Genomic DNA, 19,683 nt, shown 5'->3' on the forward strand with positions numbered 1-19,683 from the left:
TAATGAAGATACAAGGTTTGTGAAATAGGTCTGTTTAGCAGAGGTGAGGGCTAATTTGAAGGCAAGTGTAGCTTGTTTGAAAGAGGTGAAGTCACCTGGCAGGCGTGTTTTCTTCCAATGCCGCTCTGTGAAACTGGATGCTTATCGAAGTTTTTTGGTGAGATTGTTGTGCCAGAGTTGCCTATTGAGGTATAAAACAAACTATCACCGGCGCTCAGCACCTAAACCCACTACAAGAAGTGGGGATACCCTATACAATAACCCAGCAGCTGGTAGCCACAGAACATGTGCCACTTTCTGTAAAGATCAAAACAATATATATACACAAACGGCACCGCGCTTGGGTTACTAAAATGACCTCCCCTGACTGCAGGGGCGCAGTAGCCCCGAGTAAACTGGTAGACACATATGTCACACTATAGACAAAGCGCCGGAAGTCGCGCTATTAGTGAATCGCTGCACTGATATGTGCTAGGAATGTGTACCCCCTAAAAAACAATACTAAGAACCTAAATAAAGACAGTAGATCCCTTACCGTGGGTAATGAAAATGAGCACCCTCCGCTGATGATGGATGTAAGTGCGGCTGTGGTACAAGTCGTGCAAATGGCGATGACCGGAGGGTGGGCGTGCAGGAGCACGTGCGGACGAGAGCGGTATAGAGCGCCGCTACCAAGTGCAGAGCCAGGGAACGTCCCGGCCGGAGGCGTCCCTGGTTACACTAGAAAACAAAGATGGCCGACGCTGACACGCAGCGTGTGACATCACGGGCCTACGGAGGCACCCAAGGACCAAAAAGGTAAACCGACGCGTTTCGAAGGGTGAACGCCCTTCTTCATCAGGGTTATGGCCCTTCAGGGGAACTCCACTTAATTATATACCTTATCTCATCCTGTGTCCCCGCCCACTGAGATACATTGCTCGCCCCAGTCCCTGAGATGACCAGTTTCCTATTGCACCCTATTCACATCCAGTGCTCGTCACTCTATACACTCGCCCTGAATGACAAGATGTTATTAGTCACTAGGGCCCATGTCCCACAAATATAAATGACATGTGCATGCTGCATACTAGGAGAAAATAATCAAGAAAGTATATAAAATAACTAATAATAAATAAAAAACAGGTGAAGTAAATTGAATGTAAAGAAGGGAAATAATCCAATTTATTGAATAAAAATTGCTGCTAAAAATAAAAACTTTATTATTAAAACATCTAATAGTGAAACTAAAAACCTGTAGATATTCCCCTACAATAAAATGGTGCTAGCACTAATTAAATACAATAAAATCCATAAAATTAAAAACAAACGTAGGCCTGTTTCTGTATTGCAGATTGTACAACACCCTGTCACTGCACCATTCAAATGCATAAGAAAGGTGTATTCGAGCTTATGGGTGAACCCCACCTAATTACATCTAGTGAGGCTACTCATATGCATAATAAATAATCTAAAGTGCATTGTAGTGCTACATGCCGTGTCTAGCTACCACTCCCGCCATTAAAATGCGTGTAATTCAAAATCATGATTGAGGCCCCTAGGGGTAAGGCAATCTAACCTGAATATCCATTCAGACTCTACTTTGGACATTTGTTTCAGGAAATTGCCCCCCCCTCCTACTTTGATGGACTTTTTGAATCCCACAAAACCGGACATCCTTCATATTGCCATTATGCTGCTCCTTGAAGTGACGGGATAGGGGGTGACCTAGGAACCCCTTCTGAATATTCTTAAGGTGCTCCTTAATTCGTACCATGAGTCTCCTCTTGGTTCTACCCACATACAGTTTGTCGCACGGGCATAAAATCAAATAAATGATACCTGTTGAATAACAAGTGATTTTATCCCGAATATTGAATATCTCTGTTCCAGCAGAGTCTCTGAATGTGGTTTGGCACCTCCTCTCAATACCTGTTTGTGTGCAGCAATAGCAACCTCCACAAGGCATGAAACCCCCATCAGGTTTAGATTTCTGACTTGCCCCCGGGCCCTGAGCATTATAAGCCAGTTTGGCTGTGGGAGCTAGCAAATTGGTCAACGTGCGAGCTTTTCTGTACACAAATCTGGGATGCACAGGTAGATGATCCCCTATGGTCCTATCCCTCTGGAGGATTGCCCAATGTTTCCGAATAATCCCCTGGAACTGCCTATACCCAGCATGGAACTGCGTTATGATAGGCAGTTGTTTGATTTGATCAGAAATGGGTAAAATACCCTGGGGTACAGATTCGGGTTTATGTATCAAGGTGCTCCTTGGTATAGCTCTGACTTCATTAGCTGCTTGTTCCACTAGTGGCATAGGATAACCTTTTTCCAGAAATTGTTGAGTGAGATGTTCTGCTTCTGAATCAAAATCCCCCAGATTGGTGCAATTGCGTCGAATTCTGGTGAATTGTCCCTTTGGAATGTTGGTGAGCCATACCGGAAGGTGGCAGCTGCTGGTATGAATGAAGCTATTGGAATCCACCTCCTTCCGGTAGCATTTAGTGCGAAGATGACCATCTTCAATAAAAATAGTCAGATCCAAAAAGTTAATAGTGCTGTCACTTATGGTGGGTGTAAACTCTAAGCCGAAGTTATTAATGTTCAGGCCACAAATGAATGAGTCCAAGTCTGCCCTAGACCCCTCCCAAATCAGAATGACGTCGTCAATAAATCGACGCCATAATGCCACCCCCGTACGAAGCTGGCCTTTATCATAGATGGCTGACTCCTCCCACTTGGCTACATATAGGTTAGCAAATGCAGGAGCAAAACGCGTCCCCATTGCCGTTCCCCATTGTTGTAGAAAAAAACGGCCCTCGTACATGAAATAATTATGTTGAGCGATGAACATAATGCACTCCTGTATATACTCGATTTGGATTGTGGAGTACATGCCCAATTGGTCAAGAAAATATCCGGACGCCTGGCAACCCATCTCCTGATTAATGACAGTGTATAAGGATTTAATATCCAAGGTTACTAAAATGTATCTGGGGTTCCACTTTATTGTCTCTAATATCTCCAGGGTATGACCCGTATCTTTCAAATATGTCGGGATAAGGGACATACATTTTTGTAAATGGGTGTCCACGTATTTAGACAAATTAGCCGTAAGGCTACCAATGCCCGAGATGATGGGCCTCCCTGGAGGGTCCACCAGGCTTTTGTGTACCTTGGGTATGTGGTAGAAGAAGGCCACATTCGGATTGGAATTGGTGATAAACATCCATTCCTTTTTGTTGAGGATGCCCAGTGATTTCCCCTTTTGGCCTAAGAGGTTCAATTTCCTCACATACTGTGGCGTGGGGTCACCGCATAACCTTCTATAGGTAATTGTATCACCCAGAAGTCGTTCCGCTTCCTCTTGATACTTCGTCCTGTCAAGAATCACAATTCCGCCACCCTTGTCCGCCGGGCGGACAATAATATCATTGTTCCGTTGCAGATTTTTTAGGGAGGTCCTCTCTCGAGAATTTAAATTACTAGATGTATATATTCTTTTCCCTTTCTGTAATTTTCTAATATCTGCAGTCACTAAGGTGTCGAAAGTGTGAAACACATTCGAGTATTCCTGTATGGGATTAAAGGAGGACGGATTGGATAATGTGGTATGGATGAATTTGGGTGTTTCTAGGGTGCCGGCCACAGTAGCAATACGTTCTCATTTCAAAAAGTACTTCTTCAGAGCCAGATTGCGTAGATATTTTTTCATTCCAATATATAAATCAAATGGTTTGGCAGAGGTAGATGGGGCAAATTTTAGACCTTTTTGTAGGAGGGATATGTCATTGTCCGTTAGCTGATATGAACTCAAGTTATATATTTTTTGGGAGTTAGAAACCACACCCCCTATTTTCTTTTTGGTGAATTTCCCTCCCCTTTTGCCTCTTTTGGTTTTGATGGTCTTGCCCGAAAAAAATCCTTACTGAGTGGTGTATACCCCCTGTTCCCTTCGTACCTTTGGATGTTGGGGCAGGGCCTTTCCACTTTGTATTGGACTTGAAGCTTTTACTAATAGTGTTTTTTAAAGTATATGTCCTTAATTTAGTGGACGTGGTTTTTCTGGGGAGGTCGGATACTCTCCCTAATCCCCGGCCCGCCCCTACATTGTCTATCGTCCTTGGCCGAGCGTTGCTTGAGCATCCCTCTCCCACCGGAGATGAGGTAACGTGGTCCTCATCCCTATATGTTGTTAAAGGGGTAAAACGATTGGAGACTGAAACAGGGGTAATCTGATCGTTATGGTTAGGTGGTGGACTAGTTTCCCTAACTGATGGTGTATCGGGATAAATGAAAAATTTCTAAGGTTTTATCCGGGTCAATGGGATCAAGCCGCACTTACATCCATCATCAGCGGAGGGTGCTCATTTTCATTACCCACGGTAAGGGATCTACTGTCTTTATTTAGGTTCTTAGTATTGTTTTTTAGAGAGTTGCCTATTGATTTGTCACACTTTGCCATGCATGAGAGGGGCGACTGAGTCTATGGCTGATGTGAGGGTAGCGTTATAGAAAGCAATGGCGCTGTCCATGTCGTGGAGTGAAGATATGGAGGACAGAGGTAGAAGAGAGTCTGTGAATGTCTAGGTGTGCGAGGTTTCTGCGAGCATGTGCTAGTGACTGGACATGGGGGTGGGTGAGGATGACAAGGATGAGAAGGTGAGTAAATGGTGGTCAGATAGGGGGAAGGAAGAGGTTGTGAGATTAGATAGGGAACAGAGGCAGGAGAAGATGAGGTCTAGTATGTGTCCTGTTATGGACCTGGTGGTTAGGAGCACCCGAAACGACCTGATGGTTAAACTAACCAAGGACATGCTCTGGGAAGTGGGAGCTCTGCTGACCGCAACCCCTAATCCTATCACACACACTAGAAATAGCCGTGGAGCGTACCTAACTCTACCTAGACGCCTCTTCACAGCCTAAGAGCTAACTAGCCCTAAAGATAGAAAATAAAGCCTACCTTGCCTCAGAGAAATTCCCCAAAGAAAAAGGCAGCCCCCCACATATATTGACTGTGAGTTAAGATGAAAGTCACAAACACAGAAATGAAACAGGTTTCAGCAAAGGGAGGCCAGACTTACTAAACAGACTGAGGATAGAAAAGGTAACTTTGCGGTCAGCACAAAAAACTACAAAAAGACCACGCAGAGTGTGCAAACAGACCTCCGCACCGACTCACGGTGCGGAGGTGCCACTCTGCATCCCAGAGCTTCCAGCTAGCAAGGCAAAATCATGATAGCAAGCTGGACAAGAAAACAATGAACAAATAATTAACTAGCAGGGACTTAGCTTCTGCTGGAGTAGACAGGTCACCAGAAAGATCCAAGAGCGAACTGAACCAGTACAAGAACATTGACAGCTGGCATGGAGTAACGATCTGAGTGGAGTTAAATAGAGCAGCCAGCCAAAGAATAAACTGGGTCACCTGTGGAAGGAACCTCAGAAGAAGCAGCTCCACTCACAGCCACCAGAGGGAGTCCATGGACAGAACTCGCCAAAGTACCATTCATGACCACAGGAGGGAGTTCGATAACAGAATTCACAACAGTACCCCCCCCCCTTGAGGATGGGTCACCGAACCCTCACCAGAGCCCCCAGGCCGATCAGGACGAGCCAAATGAAAGGCACGAACTAGATCGGCAGCATGAACATCAGAGGCAAAAACCCAGGAATTATCTTCCTGACCATAACCCTTCCACTTGACCAGGTACTGGAGTTTCCGTCTCGAAATACGAGAATCCAAAATCTTCTCCACCACATACTCCAACTCCCCCTCGACCAACACCGGGGCAGGAGGATCAACGGAGGGAACCATAGGCGCCACGTATCTCCGCAATAACGACCTATGGAACACATTATGGATGGCAAAAGAAGCTGGAAGGGCCAAACGAAATGACACACGATTGAGAACTTTAGAAATCTTATACGGACCAATGAAACGAGGCTTAAACTTAGGAGAGGAAACCTTCATAGGAACATAACGAGACGACAACCAAACCAAATCCCCAACACGAAGTCGGGGACCAACACAACGCCGGCGGTTAGCGAAACGTTGAGCCTTCTCCTGGGACAATGTCAAATTGTCCACCACATGAGTCCAAATCTGCTGCAACCTGTCCACCACAGTATCCACACCAGGACAGTCCGAAGGCTCAACCTGCCCTGAAGAGAAACAAGGATGGAAACCAGAATTACAGAAAAAAGGCGAAACCAAAGTAGCCGAGCTGGCCCGATTATTAAGGGCGAACTCAGCCAAAGGCAAGAAGGACACCCAATCATCCTGATCAGCAGAAACAAAGCATCTCAGATATGTTTCCAAAGTCTGATTAGTTCAGTCGGTTTGGCCATTAGTCTGAGGATGGAAAGCCGAAGAAAAAGACAAATCAATGCCCATCTTTGCAAAAAAGGACCGCCAAAACCTCGAAACAAACTGGGAACCTCTGTCCGAGACGATATTCTCCGGAATGCCATGCAAACGAACCACATGCTGGAAAAACAATGGCACCAAATCAGAGGAGGAAGGCAATTTAGACAAGGGTACCAAATGGACCATCTTAGAGAAGCGATCACAAACCACCCAAATGACCGACATCCTTTGAGAGACAGGGAGATCTGAAATAAAATCCACGGAAATATGCGTCCAGGGCCTCTTCGGGACCGGCAAGGGCAAAAGCAACCCACTGGCACGAGAACAGCAGGGCTTAGCCCGAGCACAAGTCCCACAGGACTGCACAAAAGAACGCACATCCCGTGACAAAGAAGGCCACCAAAAGGATCTAGCCACCAAATCTCTGGTACCAAAGATTCCAGATTGACCAGCCAACACCGAACAATGAACCTCAGAGATAACTCTACTAGTCCATCTATCAGGGACAAACAGTTTCTGCGCTGGACAACGGTCAGGTCTATCAGCCTGAAACTTCTGCAGCACCCGCCGCAAATCAGGGGAGATGGCAGACAAAATTGCCCCCTCTTTGAGAATACCCGCCGGCTCAGGAACACCCGGAGAGTCAGGCACAAAACTCCTTGACAGGGCATCAGCCTTCACATTCTTAGAGCCCGGAAGGTACGAAACCACAAAATCAAAACGGGAGAAAAACAGCGACCAACGAGCCTGTCTAGGATTCAACCGTTTGGCAGACTCGAGATAAGTCAAATTCTTGTGATCCGTCAAGACCACAACGCGATGCTTGGCTCCTTCAAGCCAATGTCGCCACTCCTCAAATGCCCACTTCATGGCCAACAACTCTCGATTGCCAACATCATAATTGCGCTCAGCAGGCGAGAACTTTCTAGAAAAGAAGGCACATGGTTTCATCACCGAGCCATCAGAACTTCTTTGCGACAAAACAGCCCCTGCTCCAATCTCAGAAGCATCAACCTCGACCTGAAACGGGAGCGAAACATCTGGCTGGCACAACACAGGGGCAGAAGAAAAACGACGCTTCAACTCCTGAAAAGCCTCTACAGCCGCAGAGGACCAATTGACCACATCAGCACCTTTCTTGGTCAAATCAGTCAACGGTTTAGCAACACTAGAAAAATTAGCGGTGAAGCGACGGTAAAAATTAGCAAAGCCCAGGAACTTCTGCAGGCTCTTCACAGATGTCGGCTGAGTCCAATCATAAATGGCCTGAACTTTAACAGGGTCCATCTCGATAGTAGAAGGGGAAAAAATGAAACCCAAAAATGAAACCTTCTGAACTCCAAAGAGACATTTTGACCACTTCACAAACAAGGAATTCGCACGAAGGACCTGGAACACCATTCTGACCTGCTTCACATGAGACTCCCAATCATCCGAAAAGACCAAAATATCATCCAAATATACAATCATGGTACTTTCGGAAGATGTCATGCATAAAGGACTGAAACACAGATGGAGCATTAGAAAGCCCGAATGGCATAACCAGGTACTCAAAATGGCCCTCGGGCGTATTAAATGCTGTTTTCCATTCATCGCCCTGTTTAATACGCACAAGATTATACGCCCCTCGAAGATCTATCTTGGTGAACCAGCTAGCCCCCTTAATCCGAGCAAACAAATCAGACAGCAGCGGCAAAGGGTACTGAAATTTGACTGTGATCTTATTAAGAAGGCGGTAATCAATACAAGGTCTCAAAGAACCATCCTTCTTGGCCACAAAAAAGAACCCTGCTCCCAACGGTGATGACGACGGGCGAATATGACCTTTCTCCAAGGATTCCTTTATATAACTCTGCATAGCAGTGTGCTCTGGCACAGATAAATTGAACAGTCGGCCCTTAGGAAACTTACTACCAGGAATCAAATTAATAGCACAATCGCAATCCCTATGAGGAGGTAGGGCACTGGATTTGGGATCATCAAATACATCCCGGTAATCCGACAAAAACTCAGGGACTTCAGAAGGAGTGGAAGGCGAAATTGACAGCAATGGAACATCACCATGTACCCCTTGACAACCCCAGCTGGATACAGACATAGATTTCCAATCCAATACTGGATTATGGACCTGTAGCCATGGCAACCCCGAAACGACCTGATGGTTAAACTAACCAAGGACAAGCTCTGGGAAGTGGGAGCTCTGCTGACCGCAACCCCTAATCCTATCACACACTAGAAATAGCCGTGGAGCGTACCTAACTCTACCTAGAGGCCTCTTCACAGCCTAAGAGCTGACTAGCCCTAGAGATAGAAAATAAAGCCTACCTTGCCTCATAGAAATTCCCCAAAGAAAAAGGCAGCCCCCCACATATATTGACTGTGAGTTAAGATGAAAGTCACAAATACAGAAATGAAACAGGTTTCAGCAAAGGGAGGCCAGACTTACTAAACAGACTGAGGATAGAAAAGGTAACTTTGCGGTCAGCACAAAAAACTACAAAAAGACCACGCAGAGTGTGCAAAAAGACCTCCGCACCGACTCACGATGCGGAGGTGCCACTCTGCATCCCAGAGCTTCCAGCTAGCAAGGCAAAATCATGATAGCAAGCTGGACAAGAAAACAATGAACAAATAATTAACTAGCAGGGACTTAGCTTCTGCTGGAGTAGACAGGTCACCAGAAAGATCCAAGAGCGAACTGAACCAGTACAAGAACATTGACAGCTGGCATGGAGTAACGATCTGAGTGGAGTTAAATAGAGCAGCCAGCCAAAGAATAAACTAGGTCACCTGTGGAAGGAACCTCAGAAGCAGCAGCTCCACTCACAGCCACCAGAGGGAGTCCATGGACAGAACTCGCCGAAGTACCATTCATGACCACAGGAGGGAGTTCGATAACAGAATTCATAACAGTGTCCATCTGTGTGGGTGGCTGTGGAGGACCACTGAGTAAGTCCAAAGGATGAGGTAAGGGACACAAGTTTTGAGGCTGTTGGCTCGCGGGTGTCAGTAGGGATATTAAAGTCACCCATAATGATGGAGGGGATGTCAACAGAGAGAAAGTGAAGAAGCCAGGTGGAGAGTTGGTCAATGAAGGCAGTGGCTGATCCTGGTAGTCGGTATATGACAGCCATTTGGAGATTAGAGGGAGAGTAGATACGGACAGAGTGAACTTCGAAAGAAGGGAGGATAAGGGAGGGTGGGGGTTGGATAGGATTGAAGGAGCAGTTTTTAGAAAGAATGAAACCCACTTCTCCGCCATGACTGTTGCCAGAGCAAGGAGTGTGGGTAAAGTGGAGGCCACCGTAACTCAGTGCAGCAAGGGAGACCATGCCGGGGGGTATCAGTCAGGTGAGAGCCAGGAAGGAAAAGGCGAGGGAAGTAAAGAGATCGTGGATCATGTAGAGCTTGTTGCAGATGTAGTGGACATTGCAAAGTGCTCCAAAGAGAGGAAGAGGGGGGTGGGAGTCAGTGGCACAGATTTTAAGTGTGAGGGATTGCGGTAGTTTCTCCTAGTGTGAGAAGTATAAGGATGAGGATTAGTGGGATGTATGAGGCGGGGGGTAGGATTGGGGGATATGTCGCCAGCAGTGAGCAGAAGCAGAGAAAGGGAAAGCAGATGGGTGAAGGAGAGTGATTGGCTTATATTATATTTTAGTAGGAGAGGTCTGAGGTTAAGGAGCAGGTCTGCATATGAAGCGAGGTGGGGGGTAGGAGAGAGCCGGAGATAATTATTTGGTTCAAGGGTGCAGGGGTTTAGGGATAGTGAAGGAGAGTGAGGATTAGTGGAGCAAAAATGGTGAGGACAAATGTGAGCATGGTTAAAGAGTAGGGTAAGAGAAGAAAAGGTAAGTAAAATTAGAAAACAGTGATTAGTCTTACCATCTGACCTATTTCTGGACTAATTGTGTTATATTTCTGATGTTACACTTGAAAGATGTCACACTTCAAATGATGTCACATCTTACCAAGGTCATATCTTACCTGCTCCAATCAACTTATACCATTCAAGTGTCCATGAAATGAAGCCAGGTGAAAAAGGGAGAGGGGAGGAAGAAGGAGCAGGAGGACAGTTCACAACAGGGAGAAATTAACAGATTGCAGTTAATAGCACATTTGACTAGCATAAAAGTTGAGGAAAGAGACAGAAAAAGATGGAAGGATAGGGCTAGGTGTGAGGAGCATGTACATATCAATATGCATTCAGTAAATTAGAAGTAGGATACATGGAATTAAAGTCAGAGGAGAAAGCAGCAGCGTACCAGTTAGAACAGAGAAAGAGGAGTACATGGGATTCTAGGGTGCAGTGGGTATTTTGGATTGAGAGATAGTTCAGACGTACCAGTTAGAACAGAGGAAGATGAGTACATCGGATTCTGGGGTGCAGTGGTTATTCTGGATTGAGAAATAGTTCAGACGTAGCTGTGGATGAAAGCAGATGGATCAGGGCATGAAAGCATGAAGGAGAATATACCATGGATTACCATTCTGGTATATTTCTGATGTTACACTTGAAAGATGTCACACTTCAAATGATGTCACATCTGACCAAGGTCATATCTGAACTGCTCCATTCAGTACTCAAGGTTCCTTAGAGCACAGTGGCCTCCATAATCCTTAACTGGAAGATATTTGGGACCACCAGAAGTCTTCCTAGACCTGATCATCCTGCCAAACTGAGCAATCGTGCGAGAAGAGCCTTGGTGAGAGAGGTAAAGAAAAACCCCAAGATCACTGTGGCTGAGCTCCAGAGATGCAGATGGGAGATAGGAGAAAGGTCCACAAAGTCAATTATCACTGCAGTGGAGACCAGTCGGGCCTTTATGGCAGAGTGGCCCAACGGAATACTCTCCTCAGTGCAAGACATATGCAAGTTAGAGTTTGCTAAAAAGCACATGAGGGACTCCCAGACTATGAGAAATAAGATTCTCCGGTCTGAGGAGATGAAGATAGACCTTTTTGGTGATAATTCTAAGCAGTATGTGTGGAGAAAACCAGGCACTGCTCATTACTTGCCCAATACAATCCCAACAGTGAAACATGGTGGTGGCAGCATCATGCTATTGAGGTGTTTTTCAGTTGCAGGGACAGGACGAATGGTTGCCATTGAAGGAAACATGAATGCAGCCAAGTACAGAGATATCCTGAATGAAAACCTCTTCCAGAGTCCTCTGGACCTCAGACTTGGCCGAAGGATCACCTTCCAACAAGACAATGACTCTATGCACACAGCTAAAATAACAAAGGAGAGGTTTCAGAACAACTCTGCGACCATTCTTGACTGGCCCTGCCAGAGCCTTGACCTAAACCCTATTGAGCATCTCTGGAGAGACCTGAAAATGGCTGTCTACCAATGTTCACTATCCAACCTGATGCAACTGGAGAGGATCTGCAAGGAAGAATGGCAGAGGATACCCAAATCCAGGTGTGGAAAACTTGTTACGTCATTCCCAAGAATACTCATGGCTGTACTACCTCAAAAGGGTCCTTCTACTCAATACTGAGCAAAGGGTCTGAATACTTATGACCATATGATATTTCAGTTTTTCTTTTTTAATAAATTTGCAAACATTTCTACATTTCTGGGGTTTTTTCAGTCAAGATGGGGTGCACAGTGTACATTAATGAGAAAAAAAATGAACTTTTTTTAATTTACCAAATGGCTGCAATGAAACAAAGATTGAAAAATTTAAAGGGGTCTGAATACTTCCGTACCCACTGTAAATGGGAACGTAAATTACGTAACACTTTATAATGACAATGGCAATGTTCATATTGAGGGACTCTTATAACTTATTAACATAGAAATTGATCAGAGAAGTGAATAAATGCTCCAAAATTCATCCTGTATACATTTATATTACTAGACAGATATAAAAAAAATGTTACAGAATGGTTAGTACTAGTGATGAGGGAGTGTACTCGTTGCTCGGGTTTTCCCGAGCACGCTCGGGTGATCTCCGAGTATTTGTCAGTGTTCGGAGATTAAGTTTTCATCGCCGCAGCTGAATGATTTACAGGTACTAGCCTGCTTGATTACATTTGCAGATTCCCTAGCAACCAGGCAATCCCCACATGTACTCAGCCTGGCTAATAGCTGTAAATCATTCAGCTGCGGTGAAGAAAATTTAATCTCCGAACACTAACAAATACTCGGAGATCACCAAGCGTGCTCGGGAAAACACGAGCAATGAGTACACCCGCTCATCACTAGTTAGTACTTATGGTAATGATTAAAGCGGGCCTTTCACCAGCTTGTGTATAGTAAACTGGCAATATCATGTAATAGCTGAATAAAACATTGTTTTTATTTTATTATTCACTGTCATTGCGGAGATATTAGCTTGTAAAGTTTGTATGCTACTTTCCACTACAACCTAGGGAGCATTAACAGAGATTTTTGACAGGGGACGTGTACTTTTTCCATTGCATAACATTGACCAATCATAACTAGGCAGCATCGTACAGGCAAAAAAAAATGGAAATGCCCCAAGTGAAGGTGAAAACAGACTTTATCTGTGCGATATCATAAATCATGCCCAGGTCACACAGAACTCACTTATGTAATCAATTATGATTGCAAGTATGTGTTGGTGGGATGAAGGGGAGAAGAGCTGTGTGTCATCACTCGCAAGTATTTGAATTTGACCCAGAAATAATGGACTAATGCCTTGATAGCTGGCCCAGATCCAGAATGGCGTAGGTGAGATGGTGCAGCTCTTATCTCACAACACTGTCAGCTCTTCCCACACACTCTCAGTGCTATGAATTGAAAGCTTCAGAGTGCCACAAATATGACTCTTGATCTATGCTAGTTATCAGGTTAGTATTCCCAATGAGATCATTCAAGGAAAAAACAATCCAAGTTCCGTGGTATCACACAGACATATCAGAAAATCGAGCAGCATGACCTTTGGAACATTCACTGACCAGGGCATGCAAAGATAACCACTTGTGCAAATGTATCCATTAAAAATATTACAATATTTTATTAATACATTTTAAAAACAATAATAAATCACAAACATAATTTCAATACAGTATTAACAAGATGCCTATTGTGTGAGGGAAGAAAAACCAGAATGACCCGCTTTTATATTGTTTTTGATATAAGTATCAGAGAGGATCAACTGTAAGGGAAACCTATTCACATTTCAGTAGCCTTGTATTTCAAGTAAAACTATCTCAGGACTTGTGAAAGTGTACCTGAAGGTATTTTTCAAAGCATCAATACAAAAAATAAGGGTGCAAGTGCATAAGTATGTATTTTTATAGTATATGCCCAGTGGCAAAGTGTCTAGTACAAGATACGGACTTCAAAATGCATGACAAGAAGGGAAGAAATTATTTACCTAATACTGTGAGGGTCCACAGGAGATCCGATGTGCTACTGCGGGTTCTGGCGGTGCTTCCCGCCACCCCAACGCACGTTTCGAATTAACTTCCTCAGGGGAAGTATGATAATCCATTCGATGTCATAGCAAGAGGGCATTATGGGGAAACACGCGCAGCCACACAAAAAGACACTATCCCACTTTTTGGAGCTTCAGCAGAGTAGAAAATAGTCCTGAGCAAGTTTTTTTGTATTTGTGTACCGCGAGACGAATTTCAAAGTGTTTAAATTCGTGAGAAGCTGCGAAGTTCAGTAAGTTGAACTCAAACTCATTCCTGCACAGAAAGATCTGCTTTTATTTCTACAAAGGAGATGGGGAAAATTATCTTTAGTTCAACTCTGCACTAATTTTCCGTACTGTGGCCAGCTTAGAAAAGTAAAACCAGCAAACCTCTGTTCCCTGGTTGAGGATGGTCTAAAATTCTTTACTCACCCTCACAGGGTATAGACCTGAGTTTATGTTGCTGCTCTTGGTGTTTGTTATTGTCTAACATCATGTCAGATCAGTGGCAATCAATTAGTGAACTTAGCGACTCTGATTTGATTGTGCCGTCAACTGGGTAGAGCTGCTGCGCTCAGTTATTGGCTACCGTGCTGCTGACAAAAACAAGCACTGGACATAATGGCGGAGATTCGACTCTGGACCAGTGGAGTGGAGAGTGATTAAAGCGCAGTTTATTTTTAAATAAATAAACTGCACCCAGAGGGAAATGAATTTTAGAGACTGAAAAACTCATTCAGCATTACAAATTCACTTCATTCTTATTTAGATCTTTATGAGATATAGTGTTGATAAGTTGTAAATGTGGAAACTTTCTATGCACTCAATTCAATTAAGGATATAAGCCTTATTCTTATTACAGTGGACTGGATTGTTTACTAGGACAAACATCTCAGTATAGTAAGATCCCTTAAATTAAGGTCTGTTTTTTAAATAGCAATTTTTATCAGTCAATAGAAATCTCAGGAAAGCCTTTTTGTAATTTATGGCAATATTTTTAAAGATGCCTTTGATTAAATTGATGATCGGTCAGTATGTAGTCACATCATGAATCTTAGAAAGAACTGTTATGGAAGACTTTGGTAGAGCAACCAATAAATGAAATCTATGACAATAAAATGAACTTGACCTCAGTGCAAGCAAAGCCTGAAGTGTTCTCGTTTCATATAGTTGTAAAGATTATTCAAGTTCCAAAGAACTCTTCTCTACCTGTTAAACAGGTGTGTCTGGTCTCATTCCAAAGTATTAAGTTACTTGAGTCATTTACAGTAAGAAGGGATGTGAGGGGGCGTAGAGAGATGGGAAGAGGCACAATTTTTCTAAGTAACCACTTAAGAAACAAGTTCTTCTACAATCCACGTGACCGTGGAGAAATGAAACCTACAGAAAAATTGTATATGTGAACTGAACTGAAACCCAAGGAAAAGGTTTAACTGAGTTCACTACCGTCTTTTTATTTCCTCCTTTAAATATTTATGTAAAAAAATTAATGGATGTTTCCAGGTACAGAATTTTGTTCACCTTTCCTAATGATACACCATTAGTAGCCAACTGGATGGTTTCCAACAATGGGAACTCTATTGATTAACTGTTGGAGTTTTCTGTGGCACTCAGCAGAAATCGTAATATTTTTATTGATCTACTGTAAATGTCACACAATGTCAGATTGGAAAACCCTCCCTGTTGTGGACAAGTCCCGTAAAATTAAACTTTTTTGGAAGTGGAGTGCAGATAGTGTGTAGTTGTTACGGGATGGGTGGTGGAACCACTGTGCCAAAGCCCAAGGAAGACCTGGAGGGGCGTGACTAGTAGCCTCACCCAATCTGACCATGGACATGCAGCAGCTAATGACACCGAGGTCTGTGGAGAGAGAAAAGGGAGGTGATCAAGGTGCTAATCCAGGACTGACCCATTGGAACAGGTAGCTGATATGGCCTGGGGAATGTCCAACAGATGAAGGCAGGCAGAGAAGATGACAGGAACCACAGGTGCCGACAGAACAGTTTGATGGAGAGATGAGCACTGGCGGGTGCAGCTGGCTCAGCTGCCATTGTGGTGAGCACTGGCAGGTGTAGCTGGCTCAGCTGCCATTGAAGTGAGCACAGGCGGGTGCAGTTGGCTCAGCTGCTGTTGAGGTGAGCACTGGTGGTGCAGCTGGCTCGGTTGCCGTTGAGGTGAGCACTGATGGATGCAGCTGGCTTGGGTGCCGTTGAGGTGAGCACTGGCAGGTACAGCTGGCTCAGCTGCCATTGAGGTGAGCACTGGTGGGTGCAGCTGGCTCAGCTGCGATTGAGGTGAGCACTGGCGGGTGCAGCTTGCTTGGCTGCCGTTGAGGAAAGCACTGGCTGTTGCAGCTGGCTCGGCTGCTGTTGAGGTGAGCACTGGTGGTGCAGCTGGCTCGGCTGCAGTTAAAGTGAGCACTGATGGATGCAGCTGGCTTGGGTGCCGTTGAGGTGAGCACTGGCAGGTGCAGCTGGCTTAGCTGCCATTGAGGTGAGCACTGTAGGGTGCAGCTGGCTCGGCTGCCATTGAGGTGAGCACTGGCGGGTGCAGCTTGCTCGGCTGCCGTTGAGGAAAGCACTGGCTGTTGCAGCTGGCTCGGCTGCCGTTGAGGTGAGCACTGGTGGGTGCAGCTGGCTCGGCTGCCGTTGAGAAGAGCACTGATGGGTGCAGCTGGCTCTGCTTCCATTGAGGTGAGCACTGGCAGGTGCGGCTGGCTCGGCTACCATTGAGTTGAGTACTGGCAGGTGCAGCTGGCTTGGCTGCCATTGAGGTGAGCACTGGCAGATGCAGCTGGCTCAGCTGCCATTGAGGTGAGCACTGGCAGGTGCGGCTGGCTCGGCTGCCATTCAGGTGATCACTGGCGGGTGCAGCTGGCTCGGCTGCCATTGAGGAAAGCACTGGCGGGTGCAGGAGGCTAAGATACAAGTACTGGGACCTGAGAACTGACGAGTAGGGTTGAGCGAAATGGATCGGACAAATTAAAAAATCGCCGACTTTCGGCAAAGTCGGGTTTCATGAAACCCGACCCGATCCTAGTGTGGGATCAGCCATGAGGTCGGCGATCTTCGCGCCAAAGTCGCGTTTCGTATGACGCGTTCAGCGCCATTTTTCAACCAATGAAGGAGGACGCAGAGTGTGGGCAGCGTGATGACATAGGTCTCGGTCCCCACCATCTTAGAGAAGGGCATGACAGTGATTGGCTTGCTTTCTGCAGCGTCACAGGGGCTATAAAGGGGCGTGCATGCCGACCGCCATCTTACTTCTGCTGATCGTAGCATAGTGAGAGGTTGCCGCAGCTTCATCAGAAGAAGGGATATAGTTAGTGAGGGAAAATTAAGCCCCGAAACTGCTTGTGCTGTAGCGATTTCCACTGTCCAACACGACCATTTGTTTGCAGGGACAGTGGAGGCTATATTTTTGTGCATCAGCTCTGTAGCTTATTAGGCTGCCTTATAAGGCTCCCTGATAGCTGCATTGCTGTTTGCAAGCCTCTGTGCAAACCAACTGCTTTTTTTTAAAAATCAAAAATCCTGTTGCTCCTTTCTGCACAGTTATCTTGTTTATTTGAACACACTTTTGTGTGCGGCAGTCCTTTTTACTGCTGCCATACTTGTCCTGAGATCAGTGTAGGGAGATTGAAATTGTACTATAGTCCTTGTATTTTTTCATATATTATCCAGCCACTTTCTGCCACTTACATTGTGTTGTTTTATGCACTGGGCCTGAGTTTTGGTTTAGTCTCCCCCCCAAAAAAGGGAGATTCAAATCATCACTAAGTGGATATACTGCAGTCCTGTTAGTTTGTGGTATATCAGCCAGCCACATCCTGCCACTTACATTGTGTTGTTTTATGCACAGGGCCTGAGGTTTGGTTTAGTCTCCCCCCCAAACAAAATGAGATTCAAATTATCACAAAGTGGAAATACTGCAGTTCTGATAGTTTGTGGTATATCAGCCAGCCACTTTCTGCCACTTACTTTGTGTTGTTTTATGCACAGGGCCTGAGGTTTGGTTTAGTCTCCCACCCAAAAAAGTGAGATTCGAATTATCACAAAGTGGATATACTGCAGTACTGCTAGTTTGTGGCATATCAGCCAGCCACTTTCTGCCACTTACATTGTGTTGTTTTATGCACAGGGCCTGAGGTTTGGTTTAGTCTCCTGTTATAACCTGGTGGTTAGGAGCACCCGGAATGACCTGATAGTTAAACTTCATACAGGACGAGCTCTGGGATGTGGGAGCTCTGCTGACCGCAAGCCCTAATCCTATCACACACACTAGAAATAGCCGTGGAGCGCTCCTGACCAGACCTAGGCGCCTCGTCACAGCCTAAGAACTATCTAGCCCTAGAGATAGAAAATAAAGCCTACCTTGCCTCAGAGAAATTCCCCAAAGGTAAAGGAAGCCCCCCACATATATTGACTGTGAGTAAAGATGAAAGTCACAAACGCAGAAATGAAACAGGTTTCAGCAAAGGGAGGCCAGACTTACTAAATAGACAGAGGATAGGAAAGATAACTTTGCGATCAGCACAAAAACCTACAAAAGACCACGCAGAGTGTGCAAAAAAGACCTCCGCACCGACTCACGGTGCGGAGGGGCCACTCTGCATCCCAGAGCTTCCAGCTAGCAAGACAAAATCATGAAAACCAGCTGGACAAGAAAACAGTGAACAAATAATGACTATCAGGAACTTAGCTTCTGCAGGACAAGGCAGGTCACCAGAGAGATCCAGGAGCGAACTGAACCAATGCAAAAACATTGACAGCAGGCATGGAGTAACGATCTGAAAGAAGTTAAATAGAGCAGTCAACCAAAGGATAAACCACGTCACCTGTGTAAGGAACCTCAGAAGCAGCAGCTTCACTCACAGCCACCAAAGGGAGCCCATAGACAGAACTCGCCGAAGTACCATTCACGACCACAGGAGGGAGTTCGACAACAGAATTCACAACAGTACCCCCCCCTTGAGGAGGGGTCACCGAACCCTCACCAGAGCCCCCAGGCCGATCAGGATGAGCCAAATGAAAGGCACGAACAAGATCGGCAGCATGAACATCAGAGGCAAAAACCCAGGAATTATCTTCCTGACCATAACCCTTCCACTTGACCAGGTACTGGAGTTTCCGTCTCGAAACACGAGAATCCAAAATCTTCTCCACCAGATACTCCAACTCCCCCTCGACCAACACCGGGGCAGGAGGATCAACGGAGGGAACCATAGGCGCCACGTATCTCCGCAACAACGACCTATGGAACACATTATGGATGGCAAAAGAAGCTGGAAGATCTAAACGAAATGACACAGGATTAAGAACTTCAGAAATCTTATATGGTCCAATGAAACGAGGCTTAAACTTAGGAGAGGAAACCTTCATAGGAACGTAACGAGACGACAACCAAACCAAATCCCCAACACGAAGTCGGGGACCAACACAACGCCGGCGGTTAGCGAAACGTTGAGCCTTCTCCTGGGACAATGTCAAATTGTCCACCACATGAGTCCAAATCTGCTGCAACCTGTCCACCACCGCATCCACACCAGGACAGTCCGAAGGCTCAAACTGCCCTGAAGAGAAACAAGGATGTAAACCAGAATTACAGAAAAAAGGAGAAACTAAAGTAGCCGAGCTGGCCCGATTATTAAGGGCAAACTCAGCCAAAGGCAAGAAAGACACCCAATCATCCTGATCAGCAGAAAGCATCTCAGATATGTCTCCAAAGTCTGATTAGTTCGTTCGGTTTGGCCATTAGTCTGAGGATGGAAAGCCGAAGAAAAAGACAAATCAATGCCCATCTTAGCGCAAAAGGACCGCCAAAACCTCGAAACGAACTGGGAACCTCTGTCCGAGACGATGTTCTCTGGAATGCCATGCAAACGAACGACATGCTGGAAAAACAATGGCACCAAATCAGAGGAGGAAGGCAGTTTAG

The sequence above is a fragment of the Ranitomeya imitator genome, chromosome 3, assembly GCF_032444005.1.
Source record: "Ranitomeya imitator isolate aRanImi1 chromosome 3, aRanImi1.pri, whole genome shotgun sequence".
Lineage (NCBI taxonomy): Eukaryota > Metazoa > Chordata > Amphibia > Anura > Dendrobatidae > Ranitomeya > Ranitomeya imitator.